Source organism: Adiantum capillus-veneris, chromosome 15 (genome assembly GCF_014529385.1).
Source record: "Adiantum capillus-veneris isolate H3 chromosome 15, ASM1452938v2, whole genome shotgun sequence".
Taxonomy (NCBI): domain Eukaryota; kingdom Viridiplantae; phylum Streptophyta; class Polypodiopsida; order Polypodiales; family Pteridaceae; genus Adiantum; species Adiantum capillus-veneris.
Genome location: NC_140945.1, coordinates 18,405,180 through 18,412,927, shown reverse-complemented (window position 1 = coordinate 18,412,927; position 7,748 = coordinate 18,405,180).

Below are 7,748 nucleotides of genomic sequence, written 5' to 3'. Positions count from 1 at the left end.
CTAGTAGGATCATACCTACTTGCTGGGTTGATTGTTTTTGACAAGGGATTATGCCATCCTTGGCTTGCTTCTCTATATCCTTGTTATGTATGATCAGATGCCGTTGTATTGTTAAGCTGATGTCTTGTGTATATATATGCTACATAAGGTCCCTAAGCTTCGTTTCTATGTGTTTTGCCATATGTTTTGATGCCATCATAATGCCAGAAGTCTCACTTGCCTATGTGCACTATGTGTGAGGTCCCTAAACCTCGTAATTTAGGGTGGTGCCCCCTTTGTTTTGTTCTTTGCTTGTTTGCATGAGGCGTGGTTTGTGGAGTGTGCACGAGTACAGAGGACAGTAGAAGCAGGTAAGGTAGCATATGGGAAGTTACGCCAGGTGGAGAATTTAATTTGAGAAACTACAGGGTGGACCGATCTAGTGGATTCTCTTTCGGTATATGGTTATATTGCTAAAGCTCAAGCCAATGAAGCTATGGTGGAAGAGAAGCGAAAAAGAGATGAAGAGGTGGTTGGGACGTCAAAAAGGCCAACCAGATCCAACAACAAGAAAGAAGAAGGGCCTGCTCCTAAACCTGCTCCTGAGGTGGTTATGGAAGAGGCTCCAAAGGACAAGAAGCAGGGTAAGCCAAAAGGGCCCTCGTATAAACTCAAGTCTGATATTGAATTGGCTACATATTTTGAAGAAAGTTTTGAAGAACGTATCCTCGATAGTAAAGTGGAGCTCACATTGGGGGATATTTTGGGAATTGCTACGCACGAGTTCCATGAAGAAATCATTGACATTATTAAAAGGAAGCAATAAATACCGAGTGATCAAGAGTGAGATCTAGTTAAGAGCCAAGTGGTTCGTCACATTGAAGCAATTTTGGAAGATTATGAAGAGTATTTAGCAAACCTTGAAGAAGAAGAGCCGAAGCCTATGGTGGTTCCAAGCCCAATTGTACCCGAGGTAAGAAACATGCATTTTAATGACGGGGAAGATAAAGAAATTATACCAAGAGTCACTTTTTGAGGACTCATTGGGCAAGGGGAACGATAGAAACAATGGTAAAGCTTGGCAACATTGAGGGGCCGGTCTTAGCCCTCATAGACCATGGTTCAGAAATCAAGCTTATGGTGACAAATTTGCACCAGAAGGGGAAGTGGCCTATTGATTTGGATCACGGGTGGCGGATTAGAACTGCCAACATGCTTCCTGGAGATCTTTACGGTGCATGTGCAAATGTTAAGGTAGCTATTGGGGATGTCTGTGATGAGCAAAACATTTTTATTTTTCTCCCATTTAGTTAAATCATTAAATTTCCTGTAAGATACTGAACCCTCAGATGTCAATCCCAAAAACCCTAAAGAGAAGGTTTATCTTTGCGAGAACTTCTCCTCACTTGCACCACCATAGTCCCGCTTTATAGTGGCACCCCAAGAAAATCCTGAGCAAATCTTTGTTCTTTCAACTCCTTGCGTATCTTTGGCATTGGAAGTTCATGTAAATTGTCTTTGTTTTTAGCATGGTCAACACATACATTTAAAAATTGAACCACTTTCTTACCATCTCGGCTCCAAACCCTGGCATAGACCGAGCCATCATCTAGCACCTTAGTTTCCATCCGCACAACTGTAATGTAGGGTTGTCCCAAAATCAATGGGTAGGAGGAATGCTCCTGTATAAAAATGTTTTGCTAATCACAGACATCCCCAATAGTTACCTTAACATTTGCACATGCACCGTAAAGATCTCCAGGAAGCATGTTGGCAGTTTGAATCCGCCACCTGTGATCCAAATCAATAGGCCACTTCCCCTTCTGGTGCAAACTCTTCGCCATAAGATTGATTTCTGAACCATGGTCTATGAGGGCTAAGACCGGCTCCTCAATGTCGCCAAGCTTTACCACTGTTTTTGTCGTTGCCCTTGCCCAATGAGTCCTCAAAAGTGACTCTTGGTATAATTTCTTTATCTTGCCCGTCATTAAAATGCATGTTTCTTACCTCAAGTACAATTGGGCTTGGAACCACCATAGGCTTTGGCTCTTCTTCTTCAAGATCTGCTAAATACTCTTCATAATCTTCCAAAATTGCTTCAATGTGATGAACCACTTGGCTCTTAACTGGATCCCAGCAAGGGCGTCACGCGTAAATTATTTAGCTTGGAGAAATCCATGAACTTTCCATGTGAGATATTAATACTGTCATTAGATTTTATATATGAACTTTGTTTCATAAATTTGTAGAGGTGTATGCTTATCTAAAAAAATTACAAAACAATAGTTAAATGGGAGCTTATGCACAAAGATAGACATTTCGCTCTCAACATTGAAAATTTGTTCTTCAAGTCCGTAAAGGTCATGACACAAAAAATATTATTCTCCATTTGGATACGCCTTCACAAAGAAAAAATAGACGGAGCAACATTGTGTGCTGCACAAGTTTGTCAAGACATAAACATCAAAAAGCTACTATCATCACAACTAGGTATAAAGATTTTGAGGCACTTCGTACCTCACGTAACTACAACAAAAAATTAAAAAAGAATATTTTTGGCATGGTTCAACAATTGGGCCCATCAACTTTCTTTGTCACATTCTCCTCAGCCAAGAAAAGGTGGAAACCCATGTCAATGCATTGCAACAAATAGTCCCACTTGAACGAGAACACATTGAAAGTGATAGCTCTTTCCACACATGTTTAATTTGCACAGATCCAGCAACAACGGATTGCTTTTATCTTAATCGCTTCACATCCATGAAAAGACTGCTTCTCAACAATAGCATAATCTACGAAAAAATTTCCGACTACTTCGTCACAAAGTTGCAAAGCCGTGGTAGTCAACATGAGCATGGCCTTTTGTGGGTTGAAGAAGCTCCAATATTTGATCATGACAAAGATAGCAACATCACTGCATTTGTGGATAAGCACATAAGTACAAACAACTCTAGACTCCCATCAGACCTTGAACAAATACGACATCAACACAAAAAAATCTACCTTAAAAAAGGAAAATCTTGACGCTTTGGTTTGCAAGATTTCCTATGCCTTTCACAATTATTTTGAGACACACTTCCAATGAGCACCAAAATTGACCTAGCAACAAAAAAACTTTCAAACAAATTAAAAACAACCTTATTACACTTAGCTTAGAAGATGACATTCCTTTTCGTAATTGGTTACAAACCTTACAAATATCTTTCGATGAATACACTTTGGCAATAAGTAGCACACTCTCCACTACTGCAACACTCTTTCTAAAACGACATATAAAGGATATCCACACAAAAAAATTCAACACCACAATTGCAACACTATGGGATGCAAATGCTGACAATCAATTTTCCTTGAATGTACATTGTGCAGCAAGCTATTGCACTTCATACATGACAAAAATGGACAATACGTGCATTGGTCCTAAAAAGAAAATCCTCCTTGCAACAACTTGACCGATCAAGCAAAGACATATTCGTTCAAACTATTTTTCTTAATATGTCGAAAGACCAGAAAGCCTCCACTATCTATGCTTGGCTGAATATGCATCAACAATTAAGTAAGATGGAAGAACATACAAAACAGTACGTAAGGGTAGATCATACGATTCATGAAATATAATGTTCTCAGAAGCCCAAAAGACTACAAACGAGAACCAACACCCAAAAGAATACTCTTCATGGAGAAATACATATGATGAACATTCACAAATCATAAAATCAAATGAGAAAAAGTTCAATAAAGACAACACCCCAATAGAAAAACTAACAAAACAACACAGTCTCTCTCCGACCACAACTAGCACAATAGACAATGATCCACAAGAATTACATCAAGCAGATATTCTCAATGACTTAAACATGCCACAACATTCTAAGACACAATTGCATCTACACAAATTGAAGTATCTCACAATGACAAATGATGACTACTATGTTGGCATTGAGAAAATTAACCCCCAACAACGACACATACTGGACAACGTAATGCTCAAAAAACTCATACATCCTAACAAAGCAATAAATTTGTTTCTCACAGAAGGAGCAGAAACATGCAAAAATTTCACCTTGCTATTGAGTAGTAGAAGCATTACAAAGATTCTATAACCATAAAATACCACCAAATCCAAATTTTTAAACGACACTACTAATGGATTATACAGGAAAGACAACTTTCAATATCGATCAGACAACTATCCACTCTGCTCTCCACTTGCATTTAGTTCCATCTTCCCAAACAAGTTTAAGCGCCAAAAAATTGGATGCACTTTCTCTCCTCTGCAAAGATTTTAAAATTCTAGTTTTTGATGAGGTCTCTTTAATTGGCTCTACGGTGTTCTCAATGGTTGACTCACGCTTGCGTGCAATCAAGCGAGTCCACGACAAACCATACGGTGGCTTGGATGTCATTCTATGTGGTGATTTGTGTCAAGAAAGTCCTGTAAAAGACACATGGATCTTTGGAAAAAAACACTATTAGAGATTGTGTCACCTTCATATTGACATACATATCCAAAGCTCTATGAACTCACAATACCTATGCAATAAGGCGACCAATATTCATAAATACCCTGAACAGGCTTTGAGTTGGGCAACATAGCATTGAAGATCTAGACTAACTTAACAAAAACTACTATAGTCCTGCTCCAAATAGCCTTCAAGTTTCTCATCTATTTTACTCCAACAAAGAAAGACACCCACAACCTTCAAGTATTCAATCAGATAGAAGGAGAACCACACACATTCATCACCATCGATAAAAGAAACAACTCATGCAATAAAACAATAAATATTTCAATAGATCCCAAATTAAATGGAGGGTTGCATGCCACTTTGAGCTTAAAAGAAAATATGATTGTCAAGTTATGTGCAGGAAACTTAGACATTCTCGATGGATTGTTAATTGTGTTGAAGGTGAGTACAAAAATTTCACAAAGACACTCAATAAAATAAAAATCTGCGTTTATTTTGCAAACCCTATCATCGGAAAGAAAAAATGCTATGAAAATAAAACACTATTCTCATCAACCATTATGAGAAAATGGACTCCAATAGATCATGTTGTGCGTGAGTTTCAGGTGGGAAAAAATTATTTAAACACAATGTCAAGATCACAAATTCCCACTACAACCAGCTAGTGTGCAAACAATCCACCATTCATAGGGCCTAACATTGCAAACCCTAGCTTTCAATCCCAAACACATTTGAACACATGGCCTTGCATACACAACACTATCACGCGTTTGAGACCCAACAAACCTACACCTACTTGAAATATAGCAACCTTCCCATATCAAAGTTGACCAAATTCTATTAGAAAAATTAAATCACCTCCAAGTACAAGCCAAATGGATCTCCACCAAGAAAATGTTGGAAGCTTATTGAAACACACATGTCCTCATCATTCAATCACTAAATGTTGTGTCTTTCAACAAACACATTGCAAAGATTGTAGCAAGTTCCATGCGAATGGCATCACATGTGCTCTGCTTGCAAGAAATAAGACTAACAAATAATTTTCCACCTGCCATAGCAGGCTACTTGCAACACCAATTCAATGCAAACATGGGCGTCTCTCTAATCCACCAGCAAAATCTATCCCATTCAAAAATTACATGTACCTCTTATCCTGGAGTACAGATATTACACACAACTATCAAATTTAAAAACACCATAACCATTGAGGCCACTTCCCTTTACAATTCCCCCGCAACACCCCTTCCAGATTTGATCAATGTGTTATCTCTAATTTTTGAAAACCGTGATACAAAAATTCCAATAATTATCTTGGATAACTTTAACATTGACATTAATGCCCAAAATACTTCATACAACCGTCTATCCTCCATGCTAAATAAATGGGGCATCGACCAATTAATAAAAGATGTTACAACTATCCACGGATCATCCCTATACCACATCTAAGCTAGCTCCACAATATCTACCTATGAAACAGGAAAGTTCATGTATTGGTCATATCACTCCTCAACTTACATTATCATCCCCTATAAACACCTTAAATATTTCCATTCCACACTCAACCAACCTCAATTAAATTTGTGCAGGCCACTATGATTCTTCACCTTGTTTATAGCTCAAAACAAAGGGAAAGAGCTCAAAAACATGGACGTGGCCTATGCAAAGAGTCAATGGGTGGTCTACCATGGTGGATAGATCATTTAGAAGTATTTATTTCCTATGCCCATGAGTGTCACACCTAACACCCCTCACGCCTCTTTGTCATAAATCTTCTATCTTACCATCAAACAGCCTCAAGTATTCTTCAATTTGTGCTAACCATTTTATCCATGTGTTATAGTTCCCTTCTTCCTTCCATGAAGTGAAACATGTTTTAGTTTTCATACAAAAATATGCACCAATTGAAAATTTCCTCCCTACAAGTGAGCATCATAAAAAGGTATCCTTAGGTAGTAGGGTGTCTCATAAGATCCCTAAAATGACTCACAAAACTAAAAAGTCAATAATACACATTTAAACAATTTTTTTCTAATCATAAGACACATTGTAAATTGATTATGATGAGCATTTGGAGTATTATTTTATCAAGTCTCTTTCCCTACTCTTCCTTGTTTGGGATAAATGTGTCTAAACATACAATAATGCTGCTTTAGAATTCAAAAATGACGATAGAAAACAAGAAGAAAAGGAAACATTTCACTTGGTTTTTTTAGAAAACAGAGTAAAAATTTTAGAAAAATAGCTTGTTTTCCACAATTTCTCTTTGGATACATCATAAAAAGGAATTGTGTATGGTTGGGAAAATGATTTTTCCCGAACACTACTTCTCATTGCCTTTGTTTTTCTTGCATAGATGTTGATCAAACCACAATATAGTAACAATTGGATCAATGGTGAAACACATCATGTACATTATCTTATCATTGTAGAAAAAGCAAACACAACCATTAGCATTTGGTTCACAGTCCGAGCAAAATCATCCCAGAATTTGCTTTAGAATCTAAAAAAAAAATTCAAGACAAATGCCCAGCTTGGTGCCAATAGTATGCCGTGAACTTTGACTTGTTTCCATCGACCACCTTTGGACAAGATCTTTTAATTGTCAATCATGTTCCATACCATCACAATCTAGGCCTGAACTAGATTTGTTTTCCCTCGAAAAAAATTCCCTTTTAAAACTTTCATAACTCCTTGACCTTCTCCCCCTCCCCCCCATGTAAAATTTATACTCTTTCCTTTCTTCTTTCTTCTATTCCTTTATTTTTGTTACTCTATCTATTGTTCTATTCTCTTTTTGTGTACTTAAGGGAAGTCAAAGTCCTTACCACATGATGCAAGCTAAGCTCTTGGAGCCACTCAGTGCTCCTAGCCCTTTTTACCTTGGTAACACATGGCCCTTTTGAAGTCTGCCCATTTTGAATTTTAGATTTGGTGAGATGATGGAGAGAGGAGGCACTTAACACCTAGTAAATCTCCTTCCCTCCCTTTGTGCCTTCTTTGTAGTGGCAAATTGCACATGCTATCTTCTCTCCAGTTGTTTGTTTTTTAGTCCATCACTTCACTGGCTCTCCCTTCCTTGCCTCTCCATTCATTGCATCTCACACCCTCCCTTATTTACCTCTCCCTCACTCTCTCAACAGTCTTTCCTACCTCTATATCACCCACTCTCATTGCACTCTCTCTTGCTTGGTCGATTCTTTGCTCTCTTGGTGGGCAAGTGTTGTTATGACCTTGATATGATGGGCTAGAGCTACTTGTCTAACCTAATTGTAATTTTCACAATAACAATTAATT